This window comes from Dipodomys ordii, unplaced genomic scaffold, assembly GCF_000151885.1.
Source record: "Dipodomys ordii isolate 6190 unplaced genomic scaffold, Dord_2.0 Scaffold13, whole genome shotgun sequence".
In the NCBI taxonomy this organism is placed as follows: Eukaryota; Metazoa; Chordata; class Mammalia; order Rodentia; family Heteromyidae; genus Dipodomys; species Dipodomys ordii.
Window position 1 is genome coordinate 21,166,131 of NW_012267229.1, and position 26,154 is coordinate 21,192,284.

Below are 26,154 nucleotides of genomic sequence, written 5' to 3' on the forward strand. Positions count from 1 at the left end.
TGCCAGGTATGTTCTATAGTTGCACCTTTCTAATATGGTAGCCAGTAGCTGCCTGTGGCTATTGAGCACTTAGAATATGGTTAATTAGGCTTTGCGTGGTGGTTTAATCCTAGCTACTTGGGAGGCAAAGAATGGCTAGCCTGGAGAAAAAGTTAGCAAGACTCCTCTCAATTATGTGACAGTCATATGGGTACCTACCTAATGTTCCCACTATGTGAGAGGCATAATTTAGAAGATCTCCATAGCCGGGTGCTGCTGGCTTGTGCCTGTAATCCTAGTTACTCAGGAGGCTGAGATGTGAAGACTGTAATTTGAAGCGAGCCCAGGAAGAAAAGTCTGTGAGATTCTTATGTCCAATAAAAAACTACTCAGAAAAAGCCAGAAGAGACACTGTGGCTCAAGTGATAGAGCACTAGCCTTTAGCAAAAGAAGCTCCGGGACAGTGCCCAGGGCTTGAGTTCAAGTCCCAGTACTGGCAAAAAAAATAGGATCTCCATATGAGGCTAGTCTCACTAAAATGTTTACATTACGATAACCCAACCTGCCCATGTTCCCGAGAGGAACACAGTCCACAGCTTGAGAAACACCAAGTCTGGCTCTCAGAATTAATAGGAAAGGGCATTGACCATTCATCAGACAGTTACAGGCTCTGTGACCTTGGCCAAGTGGCCATGTCTTTTCTGAGCCTCAGTTTCTCCATCTATTAAACAGGGGAAAAAATGTGATGAGGATTTAAAGAGACAGTGCATGCCAAGTGCTCAGCCCAGTGCATGTAGATAGTAAAGCATGCACGCTTTGGTAGCTGTCTTGATGAGTGCAGTGTGTCCTTGTGATACAAGGGAATCCACAAGCTGGAGCAAGCAGCCCAAGAGTCTTAAGGCTCCTGCTATGGTTCAGATATGATTTGAATGTGTTCTCCCAAGTGGGAAGCTTGGTTTTCAATGTGGCAATAATAGGGGCGGGGGGACAAGAATGTTCAAGAAGGTGGGGGCTGGTGGGAGATGATTGGGTCGTTGGAGGCACTGGTCACAGGATAGCATTCACCTGTGGGATTTCATTCGTCCTGTGTGAAATCAGATTTCATTAGGAAGAACAAGACTGACCCTTCTCTTTTCGCCAGCTTCCTGTCTCACGGCGTGTGACTCATCCTTCCCTTTTGCAAGTACTTGGTTAGGACACCATTCTCCAGGAGGTCACTCAGTCCTCATCAGGGGCCAGACAGAGAGGACCGCCTGATTCCACCAGCCTTCAAAACTGCTGGCTCAAGAAATCTCTTTTGATTTCTTCTTTTTTTCTTGAACTCTGGGCCTGGGTGCTGTCCCTCAGCTCTTCAGCTCAAGGCTAGCACTCTACCACTTGAGTTACAGCGCCACTTCCTCAAGAAATCTCTTTTCTCAAGAAATACCACTTGGATATTATTTTGTTGTAGCAATGGAAAACAGATGAATACAGCTTCTGTCCTCGTTCCTTGTCTCGTCTCCACTCTACCCCCAAAGCCATCCATTTGACTACATTCTCATGGCTAGTGCCCTAGTTCAGGTCTTTAGGACAAGGCAGTTCCATCCGGTTCCTAAAAGCTCTTTCTGCATTCACAGTGCTCTTTCCACAGCTCCAGTGGAGCCGTCCCTCTTAGCAAAGGTCTTCATAATATTTCTTAACTAGCCAACCATATCCCTATAATCTCTGATACTAGTATCAATTTCACATTTCATACATCACAATGACTCCCAAATCCATGTGCCCTCTAAGGAAGAGAAGTACAATGAGTGAATTGCAACTATCCATTCTGGGAGTAGAAAGCCTGAGAGGAGAGGTATGCTAAAGTGGGGATGAAGACTCAATGTCCTAAGTGTGGGGATGTGCTTAGCCAAACAACACTCTAGGGTCTATGGCAACAGTAGGCTGCAGAGTCTAAGCACAGGACCTGAAGACAAAACTTGAATTCATGTAGGATCTTCACAGCTTTCTAGCTCTAGGCCCTCAAATGTAGTTACTGTGAGCCCCCAATCTTTATTTTACTTATGTATGTCTGTATGTCTATATGCATTACTTTTCTTGACAGTCCTGGGACTTGAACTCTGGACCTGAGCACTGTCCCTGAGCTCCTTTCACTCAAGGCTAGCACTCTACCACTTGAGCCACAGTACCACTTCTGGCTTTTTCCATGATTAATTGGAGATAAGAGTCTCATGGATTTTCCTGCCAGGGCTGGCTTTGAACTGTAATCCTCAGAGCTCAGCCTCCTGAGTAGCTAGGATTACAGGCATGAGCCATTGGCGCCTGGCCCCATCTTTATTTTTAATGGGGAATATTGAGGGGAATATCATCTGAGAAGGTTGTTGCAAAGGTTAAATGGGATTCCACTGAGAGTTTTTCTCAATGCCGCTCCTCCCCTCTCCTATCAAATATCAACCCAACCTCAAGACAATATGCTCATAATAGAACTGAAATGTAAGTCTGTCAACCAACCTAGTGCCAGAATCTGGGAGGAATATCCGTTAATTATAGCAATATCACACTTAACATGTGCATGAAGATAAAGACTTAATTTTGCTGAAATTTCCTAAAAGCCTCTGAAATTGTACAAAATGATCTTCCAACGGATTCGACAAGCCAGTTTTCTCTCTCTAGAGTTGGAAATGATTACAATTTCTTTGATGAAATAGAAGATGAAGCAGTTGGCTTGTGGATAGGAGACATGCTGTAGGGAAATTTGTTCTACTCTACTGAATTCTAGTCTGCCACTATGATAAGTGTGAGATTTGTGACCCCTGAGGAACAGGCAGGGTACACCCCTATCTCCTATCCACTTGGGGGACATACTTTTACTCAATATAATGGCACATTGAACTACTTTCTCTCTGTTTAATTATGACTGATAGAATGCATATTAGTGAACCAGTAAAACTAAGTGGAATGCCACCCGCTGTGGTGGGGAGGGGGGAATAGGGGGGACTGAAAAAGGCATTATACAAGTGGCATTAACACTGATGGGCTTTATTATGTGGGGTTAGGCTACTCTTTTCCAATGTTCTTTCCTAGGCTTAAGAGTATCAAAGACTGTTGGACACTGGTGGCTCCTGCCTGTAATCCTAGCTACTCAGGAGTCTGAGGTCTGAAGATAATGGTTCAAAGCCAGCCTGGGCAGGAACATCCATGAGACTCTTATCTTCAATTAACCACCAGAAAACCGGAAGTGGAGCTGTAGTTTGAGCTGAAGAGCTCAGGAACAGCATCCAGGCCCAGAGTTCAATGCTCATGACTGACCCCCCCCCCCCCCCCCAAAAAAAAAAAGAATATCAAAGACCTTGCAAACAAGGTTAGGGCTCTTCAAGTGTATTCTCCTTAAACTCTGACATTGCCATGACAAATTAAAAAAAGAAGTATGCCTTCTTGATCCATTCATTCTTTCTGATAAGAAATAAATCTTCCTTTTAGTGTATTGCTTCTATAATCTCCCTCAGACTAAGAGAAAGGATAGTGTTAGACACCCTGCCTAGGGATGGAGGTTGTAACTAAGGATTTTTCCTCCTGATCAAGCCACAAAAAAAGAAAGATTCAATCAGTAACCGGTTGAACAGAGGAAAATATTCACTGGCAAACACCAGATCTGGAGTAATACTTTCTCCTTTCAAGCTAAATAAATAGAAACAAGACAAAATGGGGTCCTAGGAAAAGATCTGCTATGTCAATTGTAAGGAAAACAGTATACTAAATTCTGAGAAAAACAGCCATCAGTATTACCATTTACCCAAGAGTCTCAGTCTTCTTTTCTGATAGAGGTGACAAATTAGTTTGTGTTCCAACACTTTCCTCACATGAATCAGGGGTGAGCACCCTTATTTCAGGAAAGGGGAAATACTGATTTCTTTACCTTGATCAAGGTGTCCTGATTCTCTTTGCTAGTTTTTCCCCCTCCAAAATTTTAAAGAATGGGTAGGCAGTTCTCTTAGGAACTTCTTATCTTGGCAACATAGATCAAGATACGTGGCAACTCCCCTCTAGACTACTTAAATATATATATATATATATATATATACATACATACATACATATATTTTTTTAATATACATAATGTTATAGTATATATCATCCAACAATGTCTCAGTCACTGGATATCATCATATCTGGGTGTGATACTTGGAGTTACTAAAACAGTCATACATCTATGAAGGGAGACAGGCTGGGGGCATTGCCAATGGGATTCAGTAGAGAGCTGGAAAAAAAACTTCCAGAACCACCTATTCTAACACTTGACTTATTCTGTGAGAGAAGAATGCACTTACCATTGACCATTGAAGCCAATTTGATCTCCCACTCCCCCAACCCACACCCCCATTACTAAGATATGAATCTACTCAACAGAACGTAGAAATGCATTTCAGAAAGATGTCTGGAAATAAAATTCATGAAAACATGGTGGTATAAAGGAAGTGAAAGATTGAAAATGAGGCAACAGAGTTTTCATTAAATGAATCAAGTTTACTGCAGGCTAATATTATTCAGACACAAAGAATGAAACCCTGTCTTTTGCAGCAAAATGGATGCAATGGGAGGGCATTATTTTAAGTGAAATAAGCCAGACACAGAAAGGTGAGTACTGTATGTTTTCTTGCACAGATAAAAGCTGAAACAAAAATTGACCTGAATGTAGAAGTGATAAGTAGAGGTTGGGAAGGGTGTATGGGAGGAAGAGCAGTAAAAGGGAGGTTGGATTTCATTAGTATGTGCTGGACACATTTTTCAATATCATATCATATTTCATCCATGTGTGCTTGAGCTCCATTAGTGTATACAATTAATATATGTTCATTTCAAGGAAAATAAAAAATATTTAAACATTCACTGAGTGAAAGCAGAAATTGTATGAAAAACATAAAACTACCATCTGACCTTTTCTGCTTGACTCAAACATACAGATAAGTTGATGTTAGGGAAATGAACCCCAAGATAAGTATTCAAATGCTTTTTTTTCTTTCATGCGATTGTTTCTAACATATTTATAAGATGATTTCTTTGTTGCTTTATCCCTCCCCCATAGTATAACCCCTGCTTTCACTGTATTTGATGTTGGTATAATTTGTGGAGGGGAAGGAAAAAACAAATCATTTAAATAGGGATACGGGTGGACCCATTGCAACAATGAGATGTACAAGTCGTTATGCCGAAAAATGAACTTTACAACTTTGGTAGGAGGGGGGAGGATCGAGTAGGGGGACGGGGAGGGTATGGGAAGGGATGGGAAGGGGAAACAAAGGAGGAGGCAACAATGCTCAATAAGAAATGTACTCATTATCTTGCCCATGTAATTGTAACCCCTCTGTATGGTATTTTCACAATAAAAAAAGAATTCATATTTCATGCTAAAACCCATGGGAAAAATAAAACAACAAGATTGTAATGATAGAATTAAAACAAAATAAGAATCTATGAGAATAAATAAACAACAAGCGGTAATTTGTGGAGAAGAAATCTGAAAAAGTTACTGAGGTACTGGCAAGGGTTAGTAAGAATAATGTGAATTTATTATCTGCTCATGTGTGTTCATGTGTGAAGGAAACAAAAAGACACTTTCAGAGAAGAAAAGCAAACAGACATATAAATGACAGATAATTGTTGTTATTAACGAAAAGATCTGAATAAATGATCAAAAGCAATATTACAGGAATGAAGAAAAGAAGCAGCTCCCTGGCAAGATATAAAACTAAACCTTCAATTGTAGACGCCTCCTTGTACCAATTTAAAAACAAAACCCATAGCCTAATCCAATTGTTGAAATATTATTGAAATACAAGCACTGACTGAGATAAACCTCTAGATTAGAAAAATGACTGCTTAAAAGCAAAAGAAACAATGCCAGCCAGTATTTTCTCTTGGACAATTTTAAATGTGAGACCACAATAGAACAAAAATTTTGAAGGGAAAATGGTGTGACCCCAAAGTTCTACACTGAGATAAATAGTTTTCACTTTGTGAGGCTGCCAAAAAGTCCATCTTGCATACAGAGAGACTCTGAAGATGGTTGGATGATTCTTTTACACGGGACTGGAAGGTGTGAAGCAAACCAAAGACATAGTTCCAGACCCTTCAAAAAAATAAATAAGAATCCCATAGTAAAAGAATCATGTGATACAAAAGGTGACTTGAGAGGCACCAATATCAGTTAATTACAGATATGAGTATACAACTCACAAAAAGTACAAATCAAAACTAAATGCCATATAGAAAGAATCTCAAAGAGCAAATTATGCTAAAAGTCTAATGTAAAAAACATTGGCTACAATTTTAAATTTTGACAACAAACACCCCAAAGTGGGTATGCTAATGCAGCACCAAAAATTAAATTATTTTAATTTCTTCTTTCATAATGGACAGGTAGTATACTCTAATTTTACTTAAAAACTTAATTAAAAAAAACCCTTAAAAAGTTTTATTGGTTTATATCAGACATACAAGAGGGGGCTATTTCATTATTACATCTCCACACATATTTACATTTCATTCTAATTGGTCTCATCCTAATTTTGGCACACTTAACTAAGAGACCTAACTTAAATGAATGTGCGTATATTGATATTCGAGTCAGTCAGTATACAAGGCAAAGTTATGAATTGGTAGGGAAAGGTGCATAGCTTGACAAAAAAAAAAAAGGACAAAGAAAACTCCAGCCTTTTTTCTTCCACATGTGAATTTAGGGTCGATATTTATGCTACTTGTGTGTAAACCTGGAAATCAATATACAAAACCTAATGCTACTGGAAACTTCCTGTTCCGACAAGCAAATGAGAAACCACCCTATAGAGGTGTTTTCATAATCCAAGACACATTAGTTCCTATGAACAAAACCACCTCCACTCAAGATGAACTCATAGTGGGAAAATAAAATACACAGAGTGACAAGCCACACGAGGAAATCTATCCCCACGAGGGAGACACAGCAGACACGATATACAAAGAAATATAACTCCTAAGAATGGGAAACAATGAAGCAATCTGAGAGACTGTAAAATAAGTCTGTTTAGATGGATTAAAGAGAAAAGAAGAAGAAATATAAGCCCTAGCTATAACCCAACACATCATGGAGGAAAGAGAGGAGGGCTTGGAAAATTCAAATTCAACTTCTAGAGATGAAAAATACAGCCACTGAAAGTAGAAAGAGAGTAAATAAATAGGTAAAAATAGCAGTCAATGGAACATGTAGAAATTAAGAATCCAACAGAGAAGCTAAAGAAAAAGGAGAAGCTGGCTCCTGCTTTTAGATTATATAATAGACAATAAAGTAGATTCCTAAAGAATTTTATAAACTGATGATAAAATATGGCATTAATATTGGGTGGGAAGAAACGAGTTCCTAGGGAATGTGTTGTTTATCGGAAGAGAAAACATGTAGTTTAAAATAAGAAGGTGTGAGATTGTTTAAAGCTGGAAAGATGGATTTATTTAATATTATCAGCGAGAGTTCTGTACATGCTGTTGAGTGTTGATAAAAATAGAACATGTAACAGAACTTAGAGGATCATGTCTTGGTCAGTAAGTTACATAAAATAAAATAACAGAGAAAAGTCAGCTTGGTGCTCGTGGCTCACACTTGTAATCCTAAACTATTTAGGAGGCAGAGATCTGAGGATCTCAGTACAGAGCCAACCTGGGTAGAAAAGTACTTGAGACTTATTTCCAATTAATCAGTGAAAAGCCAGAAGGAGAGATAGAGCCCAAATGGTAGAGTACTAGCCTTGAGTGACAAAGCCAAGTGACAGTTGTGGGGCCCTGAGTTCAAGCACCAGTGCCAGCATTGAAAGAAAAAGGTCAATTACACAGTTTTAATATCTTTACCGGCATGTAAGCATGATTTGGGTGGCATTTCAGAGGAGTTTAATGTACAAAACAAAGACTGAGGATGTTTTAAGGTAAGTTTGAGTTATAGATAAAAGAGAACTATTAGGGGCTTCAGGCATAAAGAGCTCCAGAAATGTCCTGGCATCATTTTGGTGCTTGACTGAACCACAGATAAATGAAACCAACTATTGGAAGGTCCATGCAGTCTCCTGGGTGCTGCCCACAAACCCTCATTTGCAAAAACAACAACAGCAACAAACAAAAACTTGGTTACTTATCCTCAAAGGGAGAAACCTGAGTTGGCTAGGATTACTTGCAACTTGGGAAATTTTCCGCCTTGAAAATCCTGAGGTGTTTGAAGACTCTGATCTAATAATGAGGGAAGCAGTGATTCCAATTAGAAAGACTGAAGGACTTATGTGATACTCTTTGAAGTCCGGGAAAGTGTTTGAAACTGTATAGACTTTGGATATAAATAAACCAGAGTGAGAACCTGAACATCACCACTTACTGCCATAGGACTACAGGCAAATGATTTAACCTTTAGGAGCCAGTGTCTGCCAAAGCTTTATGGCTAGTATCTGAAAAGTGAAGAGAGAGAAAAAAAATCAAACACCATGACATAATTATTAGAAGCTCAACTTTGGGAGCTAACAACAAGAGGGGAAAGGAAGTGGTCTCTTCTCTCTATGGCCAGAATCCACATCTCTATGGTCAGCCTCTTTTCTTTGCCCTTGGTACCTGAAACAATATTCCCCACAACATCCGGGGTCTCCACTGACTTCTGCATGCTCTGTCTTAGAAGTCTGAATCTCAGCATGTCACCTCTGTTCAAACCTTTCATGGGACAGCTGCTGTCTTTTGGCTATATTCCAGATTTTAAATGTTGAAGACAGTTTCGAGTCTAGGAACGGGCTTGCACTACTCTCTCTGGTCTCATTGGGTGTCCCTTTTTCTAACTAGGTTGTAGCCACACCCTCCTTGTCACCAAATTCTTGTCACCTTGTCCCCAAGCCCACCTCAGTTCTACACATGGTAGCCTATTCACCTGCAGTGATTCAACTTCTCCCAACTTTCAAGGGCCAAGTGAACTCTTATGCGTTCTTCAGGATTCAGCTCTAATGTTATATCTTATTGTGTGTTACTTTTTCTTCTAGAAGAAACAGATGATGTATGGTAGAAGAAACATCATCAGTATGGATTTCTGTTGTGCAGGGTAGGAGAAGGATTGGTTGAGAAGACCCATCAGGCCCTTGTTGGTGAGTCTGTATACTTTTTGGGGGTTGAATCACCCAAGTCCATTCAAATGTTGGGCTCATGGAGTGGAAAATTTACGTTTGTACATTCCTTTATATGTTAATTTTGTCTCAAAATAAAAGGCAGAATATCAAGCCTGCATCAGTAGTATGAACAGTTCAGTATTCGATGGGAATGCTCTTTAATGTGCATTAAAAAAAATCAAGGTGGCTTAAGGGATGTGGAGTAAAATGTTAATAGTAGAATCTAGGTAGTGAGTACCTACCAAAGCTATTTTAACTTGTATGAATGAAGATATGGCAAAGGACATCCCTGTTTGCTCCCACGCCATCGACTTCATGAATCACCATGTATCTCTGTGGAGGTGTCATCATGTAGACAGGGGCGCTCACCATGAAATGCTTCAGCATCTGCATCCTGTATGGGACTGTAACCTCCACCATGGCAGGTGCCACGTTCATGGTGTTATCCAGCATACCTCCATGACCCTGTAGCTGTTAAGCAAATACTTATTTCTTTGACAGGTATACCCATCTCTTCTCTACCTTGGTAAGAAACACTACTCAAGACTTGTCTGACTGCCAGGTCCATCTCTCAGTCCTTCCAATTCCTGTGGCAGAGCAGCCTGGTCTCTACTTCCTGCCTCTGTTCTGTTAGCCAGCTAAGTGTGGAGTGGTAGCTCTGTCTTATCCAGATTGACTGGATTCTGGTGATTTCTGTTATACCCAGATCCATTCTTCTTTTCAGCTCAGTGCAATTCCAGTATGGCTGGGGCCTGATCTGGAGCTTCTGATTGGCTCCAAGACTGTACATACACTGAAAACATTTTGTGTTGGGTGTGTATCACCAACCTCCAGGATCCACACACTGGGAGCAAGAATTGCTACAGAAAGAAAACAAAATGATTAAGTAATGCCTCACCCTGAGGCCATGGGCTTGTCTTCTTTCTTTTCTTTCTTTTTAAATCTCCCATTCATCAAAATCCTAATAAGCCAAAGGTATGCTTAATAGTTGCCAAGTAATACTTAGCTAAACTAGAAAAATTCAATTTCTGACAAGCTTTATAATCAACAGCATGACAGGTGTCTTTGTCTTTCATTGATGGGTAAGAAACAGAAAATGAAATGACTACCCTTGTCTGGGAGAGAATATTTAAATGTGCAACAGCTGGTTAAAATGAGTTTGACACTGAATGAGATATGAAACAGAAACGTCCTTTCTCCATGTCAGACAGTGCCCCGGATGCTTAGGCTGAGTTTGTGGCTGTAATAAACCACATGGACAACAAAATATTACTAGAATAGAAAGAGCAAAATTTGAGGATTTCAAGACTTGAGTTTTCATCCTGGGTTTTTACCACTAAATTATCTTATGCAATGTCTGTGGATCTTAACTTTAATTAAGGAGCTGAATTAGACCAATGCTCTCTCAAACTTGAACACATATATAAGTATATATGCATATATACATATATATGTATATATATATCTGGGATACTTAGGAATGATTCTGATTCAGTGTGTCTGGAGCTGTCTGACAGTTTGCATTTATGCCAATGCCTTTGGAGCTGTTAATGACATTGCTGTATGACCCATGCTCCAAGTAGCAAGAGATTGAGTGGTCTCTAAGGGAACTTGGGGGTAATAAGTATAATTACATTTTTACAAATGGTCTTAAAAAGATGCTAATTAAATAGAGAATACTTTTCTTTCTTTCCTTTCAGTGAATAGATGAGGAGATTAATGGGACTGTTTCAAGCCAAGGAAACCTAAACAAATCCAAGCAGCCAAAGTGGATGGTTCCTATGTAGAAGAACAGAGACACTCATAATAATGAGCACTATGTCCATGTCAGGATTCAGCTTGGCAGATCTTTAGTTGCTGGATTAAAGAGACAGAGTGATAGATGGCTTTGTTTTACATAGATAAGTATCAAATCCTGGGGCTAAAGAGGAGTCACCTGAGAAGCACATTAAATACATTGTATTTGGCTCCATATTCTGGACATAAAGTTGATGAAGCTGTAGATCAGGCCCGGTCATGTTTTGGAAATCTCTACTATACCCATTTTATGTGGGTCAAGACAGTGACTGGGGCCAGAAAGAGAAGGTTGGAATCAATTATTGGTGGAGAGTACAAAAGAGAAGACCTAAGGCGGCTCAGTGGTAGAGTGCTTGCCTTGCATGCCTGAGGCCCTGGGTTCGATTCCTCAGCACCACATAAGTAAAAAGAAAAAAGCCGGAAGTGGTGCTGTGACTCAAGTGGTAGAGTGCTAGCCTTGAGCTGAAGAGCTGAGGGACAGTGCCCAGGCCCAGAGTTCAGGCCCCATGACCGGACCCAAAAAAAAAAAAAAAAAAAAGAGAAGACCTGTCCTTTAGGATTGCTTGCCAGTCTCTCCAAGACCCCAGTGGTTCTATGGTATGCAGGTGACCTGCTCAGAGAAAGGGCCTTCAGTAGCTGCCTTTGTGGGTTGCCAAACTGTTGAGGATTCCTAGCAAGTGTGTTTCTTTGTTTTGTCTTTGTAAACTGAGATATAGCAGAAAAATCAGAGTTAAATCTTGGCTCTTCTAGTTATTAGCCAAAAGGATTTGGGCAAATTATTGTAATATCTATTATGTCGTATATTAGTCATAATACATGAACATAGTCAGCAGCTTCAAATAACAATGTTTACCATCCCTTCACATTTCTCTAGGTCACAAGTTTGAGTGCAGCTCTCATGGGCACCACTGGTTCAAGGTCTCTCATCAGGGTATGCACAAGCTGTCAGCTTTGCCTCACAAAGGATCTCTGAAGACTTAACTTGGAGAGAATGGATTCCAACCTCAATCCTATGATTGATGGCAGATTCATTTCCTCATAGAATAGTGACTCCATTTCCTTGATGATAATGTATTAGCTTGACACGTTCACTAGATCCTTATTAAATGGGCCTCTCCAGAGGACAACTCAGAAGGTATCAGCTGGTTTCCCACAGAGCAAGGAAATGGAAGCTGCCCCATCGTTTTATGGGACATTTCATCACTTCATTTGTTCATTAGAAGGCATTCACTAGATCTACCCTGATCTCCTGGGAAAGGAATTATACAAGGATGAGGACTAGGAAAGGGTTGCTGGGGCCATTTTATTATCACCAATGCTGACAATATTCTATAATGTGAGAGGCCAAAGAGATAATGTCAATAAAACAAAACCAAAAAATCACTTACGGGGATGGGCATGGTGGCCCACACTTGTGGTTCAAGCTACTCAGGAGACAAAGCCAGGAGGATCATGGTTAAAGACCCGCTTGGACAAAGTTATTGTGAGAACTTATCTGCAAACAAACTAGAAGCAAAATAACTGACAGTATGGCTCAGTGGCAGAGCACTTGTCTAGCCAGAGCAGGGCCCTGAGTTCAACACCCAATACTGCAAAGGAGCACTCACAGACTTTGCCTACATCCGTGTATATCTTTTTTTTGGGGGGGGGTCTGGTCATGGGGCCTGAACTCTAGGCTTGGGCGCTGTCCCTCAGCTCTTCAGCTCAAAGCGAGCGCTCTACCACTTGAGCCACAGTGCCACTTCGGCTTTTTTCTTTTTACGTATGTGGTGCTGAGGAATCGAACCCAGGGCCTCAGGCATGCAAGGCAAGCGCTCTACCACTGAGCCACCTTCCCAGCCCATCCGTGTATATCTTAATAACTCATTCTAATCAAACTCAGCCAATCAAAACCTTCCAGGGAAGTTAACTTTGTTTAGCTGTACCAAGTACTCTCAAATCATTTACTTAATAAAATATTATCATTCACAACAGATTCTAAACTATTCTCTCTACACTTTTTTCCCCAAAGTTTTCTAGCATCTGATATATTAAAGGAAGTACATGGTTTAATTTTCCTTGTGATAACAATTGCCATTGACAACAATCTTTAATTGTTAAAGAGTTAACAATGCACTTTGAATTGCTTTACCCAGATTAAAAAAAAAATTCATTCCTTAAGTAAATGAATTAGCCACATAATTGACAGTTGATTCCAGTAATAAAACACTAATTAAGTGATTCTGCTAAGTAAAAAGTATAATGTAATGAATTTTCTAAACAATGGCCTAGCTAATAAATTTTCATGCTAAATAAATGACTTGCAATGGGACTCAACACTCATCACTTCTAGGGTCAGTTGAGAAAGATGCTCTCAGAAAACAATGACAGAAGTTACTCTGCCAGCCAACATCCTTAATATCATGCTAGAAGCCTTGCCAAGTAGGGCCAAGTGAATTATTCTGAACAGGGTAGATGTATTAGATTCTGGGGGCCAGAGAGACTAGCCTGGATGAAAACTTTAAATAGACCAGTAAAAGCTAGGTTAGATTAATAGCAGAACCCAATGTATGGGCAAGCGGAGGTAGGCTGCTCTGCAGGGAGTTCGTTACACTAGCAGGAATATATTCAATATGAAAGATTAGGTTTGAATCCCAGTTTTGCCATTTAATAGCTATGTGACATTGAGTACAAGACTTAATCTCTCTGACCTCAATCTCTGCCCCTGTGAAAGAAGCCTAGTTCCAATAATAATCACCATCTTAGAATTATGAGGAATAGATGATATAAGATGTATAGCACCTAGCATAGTCCTTGGCACATGGTTAGGGCTTGGCCAGCATTGCTATCCTTTTAACATTATCACTCAAAGACAAGGAATGATACTTCTTACTATGTAAGGCTGAGTTGATTTTTCAGTTTATGCAGGACACTGGGAATGAAGACCCCAAAAGGCATAAAAGTTGGAGACCAGCTGGGTGCCAGTGGCTCACACCTGTAATTCTGGATTCTGAAAGCTGAGATCTGAGGATCATGGTTCAAAGCCAACCCAGGCAGGAAAGTCCATGAGACTCTTATCTCCAATGAACCACCAGAAAACCGGAAGTGGTGCTGTGGCTCCAAGTGGTAGAGAGCTAGCCTTGGGCAAATAAGCTCAAGGATAGCACCTGAGTCTAAACCCCACGACCACCCTGCCCCCCAGCAGCAACAAAGTTGGAGACCAGTGAAACTGGATGATTAAAGGGTAGACGCTTAGAGCCCTCTAGAGGATAGAAAGGGGACTACAATGCAAGGTGCTACAGGGGGCTTTAGAGTGGTTTCTGCAGTTTTCCAGGGCTGTGCTCACAAGGAAGTGAGCAATTGGTGTTTGGGGATCTTTAGGGCAAAGATACCAGGATTTATACTATTTTTTGGGTCCTGGAGCCTGAACTGTGGGCCTGGGCACTGTCCCTCAGTTCTTCAGTTCAAGCTCTACCACTTGAGCCACAGCACCACTTCTGTTTTTTTCTGCTTATGTGGTACAGAGGAATCGAACCCAGGGCCTCATGCATGCAAGGCAAGCCCTCTATCACTGAGCCACCTTCCCAGCCCCAGGATTAGTACTTTATAAGAAATGGAGGTGCAATAGTTACAGACCACACAGGCTTCCTTCATGTGATTAAAATCTAAGAGCAGCTTGAGAAACCACCTTCTATCTGAGTCCTTATTTCTTTCCCCAGCAAGGTATAAGAATATCTGATTAGATCCCGAGTAACTAAGTGCCCATCTTGATCGCAAAGTTCACATGTGATTCATTCAATAAATGCCAGCTAATCACCTCTACTTTCACAAGCAGGGTCTTAAAGTGTCCAAGGCATGCCTTGGTGGCCAAACGAGGTATGAGTGGGTCTGTGCACTGTGATCTTACAGTCAAATACAAAAGGACAGACATCAGCGACACAACCCAAAACATGGAAAACAGGAGCACACCTGATATTTCTATAACAGGCTAAGAAGCACACGAGCAAGGAGATATTAGAAAAAAAAACATAGCACCTCTTTAGATTAGATATTAAAGAAAGCTTTCAATGGGCCACATTTAATTGTAGACTTGAAGGATAAGTAGTGGCTAAACAATGATAGTTCAAGAGGAAGGAGGTTCTGGAAGGAAGGAGCGGAATTGTTATCAAAGAATAGGGAGAAAAAAAATCAATAGGACTAAGCTGTATTGAGCAAACCAGAGTGGCCAGAGATGATACTAAAGCTATAAACGGACATCAGATCATTCTGGGCTTTTGTGGACCCTGAAGTGCATTTTAACTTCATTAACGGGGACACAGGGAGGGCAATGGGGAGTCGGTGACAGGTTTTTGGCTTGGTGGTAGCAGAGTGAAGTTTGCATTTTTTAAAACTGTAGCCCAGGCTAGACAAGTATCTGTTTTATTAGTAAAGCATCACAATGACATTGAGTTACAGGTAAACCTCAGTCGATGGATCGATTTCAAAGGAGAGTGACAGGAAAGAATGAGCAGGTTTACAGAAAGAATGCCCAGGGACCCGACTTGCAAGGGGAGGTATTTGACAGAGCACAGCTGGCTGAAGACTCAGCACTTGAGTCCCGGCTTTGGGGGCGACTGTGCTAGTTTGGAATGACTCTCTTACTTCCTGAGCCTCTGTCACATCTGTAGATCAGAGGGAATTTCATCTAACCTAGATCAAAGACCCTGAAGATGAAAAGGGGTTTTCACCTTGGAAAAACTGAACTGTCCCAATGAGACATTAGCTGAATAAAGGCACTCATTTCAAAATCAAATATGTCTAACTATTGCCAGCCATCAAACTCTCAAAATATGGACTGATCAAAAAAAAAAGTATAGAGCAAGCTGGGAGATCTAATCAATAGTTGGGACTTAAAAACAATCCCAAGAATGAAACACTGGAGAGTACCCTCTCTCTACTAGCCCTTTACTTCAAAGAGCTGGCCTTACCTATTGGGTTGTAGGAATTGTGAATTCCATAAGCAGGTGTGTGTGTGTGAGTGTGTGTGTGTGTGTGTGTGTGTGATGTGTGTGTCTAATACAATGCATAATGTACCATTACCATGTGCCAAGTCACTGGAATTTGGTGAGAGGAGTAAGAAAGAGGCTAAGAACTAGGCAGCATCTGACTGGTAAAGGAACATACTTTGATTCCTGTCTCTGCTTGCAACCAATTCCAGATGTGAAAGACAGGACAGCTGTGTTTAGCCTCAGCTGTATCAAGCTCCCCAAATGCTTCTTTTAATTTGGAGCATTTCGAATTTCTGTGTCTGAGTCTTATCTATTTATTTATCCATCACAAAGAGTTCTCTCTTCTATGCCAAACACTGCTATATACAGAGAACACTGAACATCACAAACCCCCTTCACCAGGAAGCATGAATCACCCAGAGAACAGAGATGGTAATGCAATGAACAGTTGGGGTGGGTCAGTATTTGCCCTTTCCACTTTTGTCTTCTATTTCCTCAATTTTTATTTGGGGCCAGTACCAGGGCTAGAACTTAGCACCTTGCCATTTGCTAATGGTTAGTGCTCTACCATGCCTCAAGTGTAGCATTTTGCTGGTTAATTACAGATATAGAGTCTTGCAGACTTTTCTTGCTGGGCTGGCTTTGAGCCTTGAATCTCAGATTTTAGTAGTAGCTAGAAGTAGCTAGGATCATTTCTTCCATCTTGGTGGCAGTCAACCCTGTAGGTCATTCATTGACTTTCTCAGGTATATCAAGTTTTTGTTAGAAAATTCTACTTTGAATACTGTGATTTCCATTACAACTCAGGATGAACAGACAACAGGGATTTTGTAGTTTCTGTATTTATTTATAGTCTCCTTCACCTACTAAACGCCACCCCAGAGTTGAGATGAATTACCAGGAGTTTCATACTTGAATGATATTTCCACATCCTCTTTCGTAGTCCTCTATTTTAACATTGTGATCTCAGCCCTGAGTGATTTTCATGAGCATTCCCATACGTAAGTCTTGGTTCAGCGTTCTTGCTCATATATTGACTTGTTGAATAGACCTACTTTATCTGTTTCACCACGATGGGTTTGAGTTTCTCTAATGATAGCAATGTCTTATATATAACATATAGCTGATGTTTTTTGGGGGGGTTGTTGTTATTTGTTTCCTATCAGACTCCTCTGCTGAGCCCCACACCTTCCTGACACCTCACAGTGACTCAACAATACCTCAAACCCAAGGGCTGAGACATAAACTCCTCCTCTCCTGCTTCAAACCTGGTCTCTTCGTGAGCAGCAGCCTCACGACCCATCCTGGAGTGAGTAGAAGCAGAAAAGAAGAGCTTCAGGACTAAGGCCTAGAGTACTTCCATGGGTAGAGCAGAGGAAGGAAATGAGGAACCCTTTAAAGAATAATGAAGAAGCCAGTGGCTCACACCTGTAATCCTAGCTAATCAGGAGGCTGAGATCTGAGGACCTCAGTTCAAAGCCAGCCTAGGCAGGAATGTCTGTGAGACTCTTATCTCCAATTAACCACCAGAAAACTGGAAGTGGTGCTGTGGCTCAAGTGATAGAGTGCTCACCTTGAGCTGAGGGACAGCACCCAGGCCCAAAGTTCAAGACCCATGACCGACAAAAAAATAATGAAGAAATGGCAAGAGAGAAACGTGAAAAATAATGGAGGTATCTAGGGTCATACCTATAATCCTAGTCATTCAGGAGGCTGAGATCTGAGGATCCAGGTTCAAAGCTTTCCTCCAACTCACCAAAAAGCTAGAAACGGATGTGTGACTTAATTGGTAGAGCTCCAACTTTGAGCAAAAAAGCTGCGGGGCAGCTCTGAATTCAAGCTCCAATAATGGTACCCTCCCCACTCTCACCTTCCCCCCAAATGGGGAGCACACAAGTCAAGCAAAAGGTGAAGTGGAGGTATGTCAGCCACGGAAACCTTAGGTCATACCTAGGGTTTCTTTCTTTGTAGTGTTTCTTTCTTTCTTTCTTTGACCTTGAGCAAGTAGTATCAAGTCTCTGATTTTCTGTTTCTTTAACCCATGTCACAGAATTGTTGAGACTCTTAAATGCAATGAGGCATGGAAAGTTCTTTGTCCAGTAATCACTCACAAGATGTGAGTTAGAAGTATTATCTGTGTTTTTAGCTTACCAAGGCTGTAACTTTGAGCTAAGGGGAAGGGGGAAAAAAAAAGGTCTCTAAGCTTGGTTTATTCTGCTACCTAGCAACTACATATTTACATTTCCAGCATCTCTTCTTTATCCCTGATTACTTTAACAAGCACTTTTCTAAGTGCCCTGTTATGATTCAAGACCACCTGTGAAGTGCAGAGAATAATTCTATTTTCTTCTTAAGATGTAGTGGCCTTGCATAAATTGTCAGAGGCAACCTGGGTTTTATAGCTTCATGGAGGTCCCTTTGAAAGGGTATGGCAGAGGAGTGACTAGGCAAGCTCACAATGACAGTGAAGCTCTAAAGCAAATTAAACCTTCTCCCTGCTTCCCTGCGATGGACAGGTGACATCGACACCAATCCCATGGAATCCAAAGCTCGGGTTCAAGGAAACATGGGCACTTCTAACACTGGAATCCTTTTAATTTTTAAATAGGTGAACTTTTTTTTCTTTTCTTTTGTAAGGGTGTTAAGTTGGCCACATGTGTGGGGCTCTTTTTCTAGCAGGTTCCAGCTACCATTCAATCTCATTTCTGGCCACATGCTGTCCTGAGACTCCAAACCCACTTCTCTGAGACTTCAGTGTCCTTACAACATGCGGGTCCTTCTGGAATAAGCCTTCCCTAGTATTCTCTCTAAATCAGAATACATCTCCAAACATAGTATTCACTTATTCACTAGAATGCCTTGCTGAGCCTCCAACTGGCATTCCTCAGATGCTATCCATGTCTTTTCCCTGTCACTTATCACATTTATTGAAACTAATCCACTTAGAGGTCCCCTGATGGAGAGGGCAGTCAGATCCTTGGAGACAGAGACTGTGTCTTATTTATCTTTACCATCTCTTATAATTCGTCCTATATAGTCAGCATTTAATGAACATTTAAAGGAACACCATAGGTATTCCCATAACAAGGAGATGAAAAGTAAAATCCAATTTAAGAAGGCTCTATCTATGAAGAAACAAGGTACAGGGTCTGTAGAAAGTAGTAGAAGACACCACGATTGCCAATACAGTCTCTACAGTATTTCATTCCTTTGAGTAGGCCATGGACTTAAGAGCTGGAATGGATAGAATTCCAAATTTGTCCCTGGTTCTGTTAGTAATTCAATGAATGATCTAGCAAAAACTCGTTGGGATTCAATTCTCCTTCTTTCAGAAGGGGAAGTTGGTTGGAACAGATGATAGATATGGTACTTGTAAAATTTTGTTATATCTATATCATATCTACATTCATTATCATTTATGTCATATCTATAACAATCACTAGATCCCTTTTTTCAGTCTAATGTTTCTCCCTGAAATTTGTCATTATTTAACTCCTTGGTGTTTCTCAAGGCTACTTTTTTTTTTCTCAAGGCTACTTGCATTTCCATATTGTGCCTCCAAAAAAGTCAACAATTCCCATCCACCTCCAGCTTGTCAGGAATTTAATAAGTGTGGCCTTTATCTGCCACTCAAGCGGCTGATCGCGAAATATTCAATAATCCCTGTCAAATATTCAATAAAACTGGAGGTGGCAAGCTTGTAACATTCAATTCTTCTCCTAGATTCAATTTAATCCTGGAGCAAACTGAAAATATAATTGTTCTTGCAAACAGATTTTTTTTGCACTTTTTTTTTTTTGCTTTCTCCTGCAAGAGCTCCTTGAGCTCTTCCTTTCACTGGGTGACTCATCATTGATTTCCCTTGTAAATTTCCAGTCCTTCATTCCTGTCTCAGATTGTCCACAGTTCAGACAAAAGGAGAGGAAAATCCCCGAGATGGTTGTGGGAGAAACCCTTGCAGGGGACCCTCATTTCTTTTGACAGGCTTTAACATTCTTCTGGTCCAGCATTCCTTTTAATACTGCCATTTTGGAGCATGCAACCTGGGAAGTTGAGATTATAGACTCTCTTTATCTCCCTCCCCCTCTCTCTGGAGTTCCTGCAACTCTATTATAATCATCAGAGACAATGTAGAGGATGAAGAACAAGGACGCTGGCTTCGCATTGATCTGGTAACTTTCTAAACACAAACATGCATTCCAATTAACTGGAAGCTTTGTTCAAAGCAATTCCTGGGCCCTCGCCCACTTGAGGTTCACTAGATCTGAGGTAGAACCAAGAATTCTTTTCTATCAAGTTCCCAGGTAATGCTGAGGTTACTCATTTGGACACCCAGCTTTGAGAACCACTGCTTTGAATGAATGATTCAAAGGCTGTCTATCCAAAGGCAGCAAAGGGGACTGGTTTTGGCTTTGGGTTTGGAGAAATCAGACAAACCTAGATCTGGGCTCTCCCTTCTAAAAGTTATGAAGCCTTAGGCAAGCTCCTTACAATTTTTAACCCTCGGGCTCCTCATCTTTAAGTTACCAGGAACAATGACAATGTTTATTTACTCCTCTCAACATACCAATGAGATAAGGATGCCTATCAAACATTCAGAACAGAAATGGTCGTATTAGTATGATGTAAACACTTGTCTAGTAAGGACCCCAAAAGGGTCCTCAACCAAGGTAGCAATTCTCACCATCACACACCATTGAGCTGACTGTTTCCATAGAGACACAGAAGACACCTTTCTCCCGGGAAGCTCATTCTCCTAGAGTTTCCACCCCTCTAGCCAATCCACTATTTAAAAATTCCACCTCTGTATTCCCGATGATTGCCTTAGCTATCCAATAATCAGACATTTTGCCAGCACAATGAAGACACTCTTTGCAAGACTCTGCTATTCTTTATCTACCTTATCTATTACATTTTACCAGGTACTTCCTTCTGCTGAATTGTCTTGTACGGGTACCATGTTTGGACATTTCTTGACCTGCCCCAAAGATACCCTTTATGAAGTCCGTGTTCTTAGGGACAGGGAGGGACCTGAGGTTTCAAGGCCTGCTCCCCTCCCCAGCAGTAAATTATTGCTAAGATTATGGTGTGCTGCCTACTAAGCATACATAGGCCACAGAATCAGGGGCAGGGTTCTGGGGCTTTGTGAATAAGTGACTGCAAAAAGCAGCAGAACAAAGATTCTCTGTGCTAAACTTTGTTACCCCTGCAGAGTTGTGAGTTCTCTGTGAACAGGAGTCGTTTCTTATTCACTTCTTCCTATTATCTACCCAGAATTTGGTCTGAACTAGGAATGATGAGGATGAGATTGCTGCTCTATAGTTTCACATTCCTTAGTGGCTTTTAATGGCAGGATTCTCACAGAAACGTCTGTGAAAGCATTCCATGGACAGGTGTCACCTGGAGCCGGTTAGATATATACAAAAGTAATAGGAGAAGCTCTGTTCTCCCAGTCAGCAAGCTGGCTTTGCCTTGATATCTTTCGTTCTTCATCCAGCTTCCAAAGTTTAGAGGAGAGACCAAGGTGTCTGGTTTTGAAAGGAAAACATCTGTTTTGGAATCCAAGATTCTTTATCCTTCATATGACTCCAGGAAGATGTTTTAATAACTGAGAGGATCAAGTAACTCAACTGGTCAAATAGGTTTAGTAATAAACATATCGGACTTGCACAAGCTTGCTGTGAGGATGGGTTGAGATGTCCCACCAGAGCCCAGGACCTTGTGAGAACTAGACTGGCTCTGCAGCAGTGCCCAGCTCCAGATCTCTGACCTAAACATAGCTTATATGGCAGAAAAGTCAGCTAACTCATTCATAAAGCAAGGAAGACTTTGCTGGGTGCTGGTGGCTCACATCTGTAATCCTAGCTACTCAGGAGGCTGTGATCTGAGTATCATAGTTTAAAGCCAGCCTGGAAAGAAATGTCTGAGACTCTTTCCTTCCATTAGCCAGCAAAAAGCCAGAAATGGAACTGTGACTCAAATAGCAGGATCTCTAGCCTTGAGTGAGAAAGCTAAGAGAGTGCCGCCAATAATCAGCACCAAAAAATTAAGAAAAAAATGGAAGTCTCCTTCTTTCTCCTTTTCTCCCAGCCCTCAGTGACCTCACTCAGTGGGCCTGGTGAATTCCAGGCTGCCTCTGGCTTCTAATCTCACGGCTACTGCCTCCACTGTTGACTTGTTACGTCAGTTCTCAGAAATACGGTTTCCTCATTTTCAATAAGGGAATGACCTCTCATTTACAGGGTTCCCAGGCAGCTCAAGAGCAGAATTTAAATAAAGCACAAAGTAGGTGTGCAACAATGTGATCCCCTCTCTTTGAGCCTCTGTTGCTGGGAAACACAGACCCAAACAAGAATTTCAGTTTCCTTATACATAAATAAGCAGATCTGTAGATACAATTACAATCTAGTTACATTTTAATGTATCCTTATCTTGACTTTATCATTTTTATTTGAATTTTCTCGATCCTCATTATGTATTTTTTTACTGTGCTCTTATTTATTTCCCCAAATTTTCCTGAGCCTTGTTTGTTTCTTTTTAACTATTATTTTATTGTAGGTGCTCTTGTTATTTCCCTAAATCCTTCATGAAACTAGGTTCATAGACTCTAACTGATATCAGATAAAATTAAACCTTATTATAACTTGTTAAATACCTGAACAATCTGGGCCTCGGGGGTCTCTCTGAATCTCATCTGTTTGTGGGGTAGTGATGAACCTTCCAGCTACCTCATGACACAGGAATGGGGATTATTCACAAGTATTCTACAGAAGAATATCATAAACCAGACTGACAATTAGAAACACTTATTACCTTGTAAGACAAGTTCCAACTATCATCACTGTAAGTTCTATACCCCTCCTTAAATGATACCCAAGGACTCAGAGCACAAAGGCAGACATATATAAAGCTGGGAGAAGATGGTTATTGAAGTCCACCTCCAGAATCTCCTCCCATGCCTGTAGCAGGACACTTCATAGCCCTGTGTCAGATTATTGTTGGAGATGAATTGGTTTTGTCCATTATACATGGAAAGATTCCATCAGATGGAAGCATAAAAATAAAGACAGTTAACTAAAGGTGGCCAGTGAACAAATCAGTCTGTCAAATGCAATCTGCAAAGGGTAGACAGCCAAGAATTCTTGTCATAAGGGTTCAACAGGGATTTGTTTTAAAGCATTTTGTTTTGGATTGCAAATGAACAAGGGGAACATGACGCATGAACGCAAGAGATAAAGATGATGTAAGTATAATATATAAGGAATTCACCAGAAGAAGACTCAGAAAACAATCCTTGTGAGCAAAAGATCACAGGAAAACAAAACAAAACAAAAAACCTAGTCAGGCACCAGTGGCTCAAGCCTGTAATCCTAGCTATTTAGGAAGCTGAGATCTAAAGATCCAGGTTCAAAGCCAGCCTGGGCAGGAAAGTCTGTGAAACTCTTATCTCCAATAAACCACCAGAAAACCGGAAGTGGCACTGTGGCTCAAGTGACAGAGCACTAGGCTTGAGCTGAAGAGCCGAGGGACAGTGCTCAGCCCCAGAGTTCCAGCCCCATGGCTGACCAAAAAACAAACAAACAAACAAAACCCCCCAAACCAAAAAAACAAAAAACAAACAAGCACACAGGGCAGGATGATCAAAACGAGATTACTTAACACAAACCAGCATTTGTTGAAGTGGAAAAACAATGCACATTGTTTGTCCTTGATGTGTGACGTGCTCTCCTGTGTTGGACAGTCCCAAAGCATGCCATGGCGATAGCCCATGTCTGACAGAGCCCTGTCATCTCACTCGAGGCCCTGGGGTAACGATTCCTATATGACACTAGGAAGCGTGACTGAATAGATACTGCTAAATGCACAGGCACTTAGATTACCCCAGGAAATAAACCTACACAGGAAGAGACAGAATTTGAATTAAGCTAGGGCCTACCTGTTCAATAATGAAATAATTGCTCGAGGCACGTTCTGTAATCTTTCTTGATGTAACAACTGTTCTTGTGCCCTCCCTCTCTCAAGGCTGCTTTAAAATTTGCACATACTCTCCGGGCCTCTTAAAGACACCAATTCACAAGCCAGACAGTCACTTCCCTAATGTCACAAAAATAGATTCAATTTTACATACATCAGGGTGATTTTAGAAGCAATTTCTACATCTCCAGTATAAGCATTACTTACATTTTTTTTTACCCCTCTCAAATCTCATCCCAGAAGTTCCACAGGGCATTTTAAAAGGTACATGATACATTTTAGGATGTTCAAAAAAATCCCCAGAGTGTGTTTTTAGCTGCAGCCTGAAGATGCCAGATGCATAGAAAGGGTTTTTAAATATCCAGCAATTCAAACAAATGCAAAATTCCATAATAATTGAGTATAAGTCAACTGAAATTTATTTTTTTTTGTTTTTTAAAAAATCAACATCATTAAAATGCATGTATACACACAGACACATATGTGTGTGTGCATCTGTGTGTATGCATTTGTGTGCATGTATGCATAAACATAAAATACACACATACAGTCATTTGGAAAGATTGTCTTTAAAACATCTAATTAGAGTCTACTGCATAAATTCTTTTTCTCCCTTTCTGTCTAGTGAACCTGTCTCACTCTTGAGCATTTTGATCTTAAAGGTCTTAAGTGTTGGCTCATAATGAAAACAGCCTTTGATCAGAAAGCTTGAGACCAACCTTCAATTTTAGGGTCACAATGAATACCATGTGACTTCAACCATAGTCTTTGGTGTCTTCTCAAGACACTAATGCAAAAGGAATAAAAATGTACATATGAGGATGGCCTATATAGTAAACATTTGGCCCGCACAGGTACTACTTAAACAGTATTTTCAACCAGTTAGACTTTCAAAGGAACTTCTCTGTCCCTGTACCCAAAGCAGGAGAGTTCATGACAACTTTATATAGCCAGAGGGTCAGCAAACTCAGGATGAGCTTTTCTTTAAGGATAAACAAGCCCATTTTCTCACCAGCCCCTCTCTGCTTCTCCTGGTCAGCCACCCCTATCTGAGTCCCTGGGGGAAATATTTGAACATCAGCGATTTACCTGAATTACAAATGGAATGGTTGCATTGTTCAGCATACCACATATTTTTCAAGAATAATAAGTCAAATATTTGCTTACAAAATAACCTATAGACTTTGGACTTGGTCTTTAGAAGCTATTTTCCATCCTTAAGAAATACTCAACCTGAGCCTCCTCAGTAATGGACACTGTGATACTGTGTGATATGACACAAAGAGAAATATACAGTATCACCTATATAGTATTTCTGCCAAAACATTTAACTTGATCATAATAGAAAACTCAGACAGGTCTGTATTGTATTCTATGAGACATCCTCCCCAGAGTTTGAAAAAAGGAAAGTCAGAATCCTGGAAGAAAACATAAAGTCAGGAGGTCTCTTCCATATGAAAGGAGATAAGCAGACAAAAGCAAATAACAGTATGAGCATCTTGGACTAGATCCTGAATTTTAATAAACAAGCATAGATACAAATAAGCAAAAGAGAGACAAGGACATTTTGTGGATAAAGAATGAATGCACTATACACTGATATATTAGATAACAAGGAATCTTGTTATATTGAAGAATTTCCTAATTGTTAGAAAATGAATGCTGAAACCTCTGGGCGTGGATAATCATGACATCTACAATTCCTACATGCTTCAGAAAATAGACACCCATGAGGGATGTATAGGTATTCTTTTTGTAACAACCTCAACATTTTTTAAAGTTTAATACGATCTCTTTCTAAACACAGCGTATCATCATCTGAAAATAGACATTGCTTTCCATAACCAGGGTGCCAGTCAGAACCATCTGAATGAGTTTACATACTCCACAGCATTCACTGTCTTATTGCTCATCTTAACGAAGATGTCCGCTCAGTAGATAATGGAAGTACCCCGATGTATGCATTTTGAAAACCACCCCAACGTGGATCCTACACTGTAGATGGGCTTAGGAGTCATGAGGTACTGAGGTACTCTCAGAACCTGAATGATCAGGATGGGCTGTGTGGCTCTAGGAAGTTGAGCTAAACACACTTACCCTTGGATATCTTACCTATAAAATAGGAACAATGAGTGAGATTGTGTGCATTTGCAAAGAAACACTTTTTCTTTCTTCATCTTCTTCTAGACCCACATCATTTCAAATGGACCACATCTAAAGTAGTTATGATCCACTATGGTCTTTTCCATTATGAAATTTATGTATGATCATATCCAATTAGACTTCCAGAATTTTCCCAG

The 26,154-nt window shown here is 40.5% G+C and overlaps 1 protein-coding gene across 2 annotated transcripts in view; it reads right to left on the minus strand.

Moving 5' to 3' along the window:
* The window catches only part of Ptprt (protein tyrosine phosphatase, receptor type, T), a 718,198-nt gene that overhangs the window by 78,125 nt on the left and 613,919 nt on the right, over positions 1-26,154 (minus strand). The window lies entirely within an intron of this gene.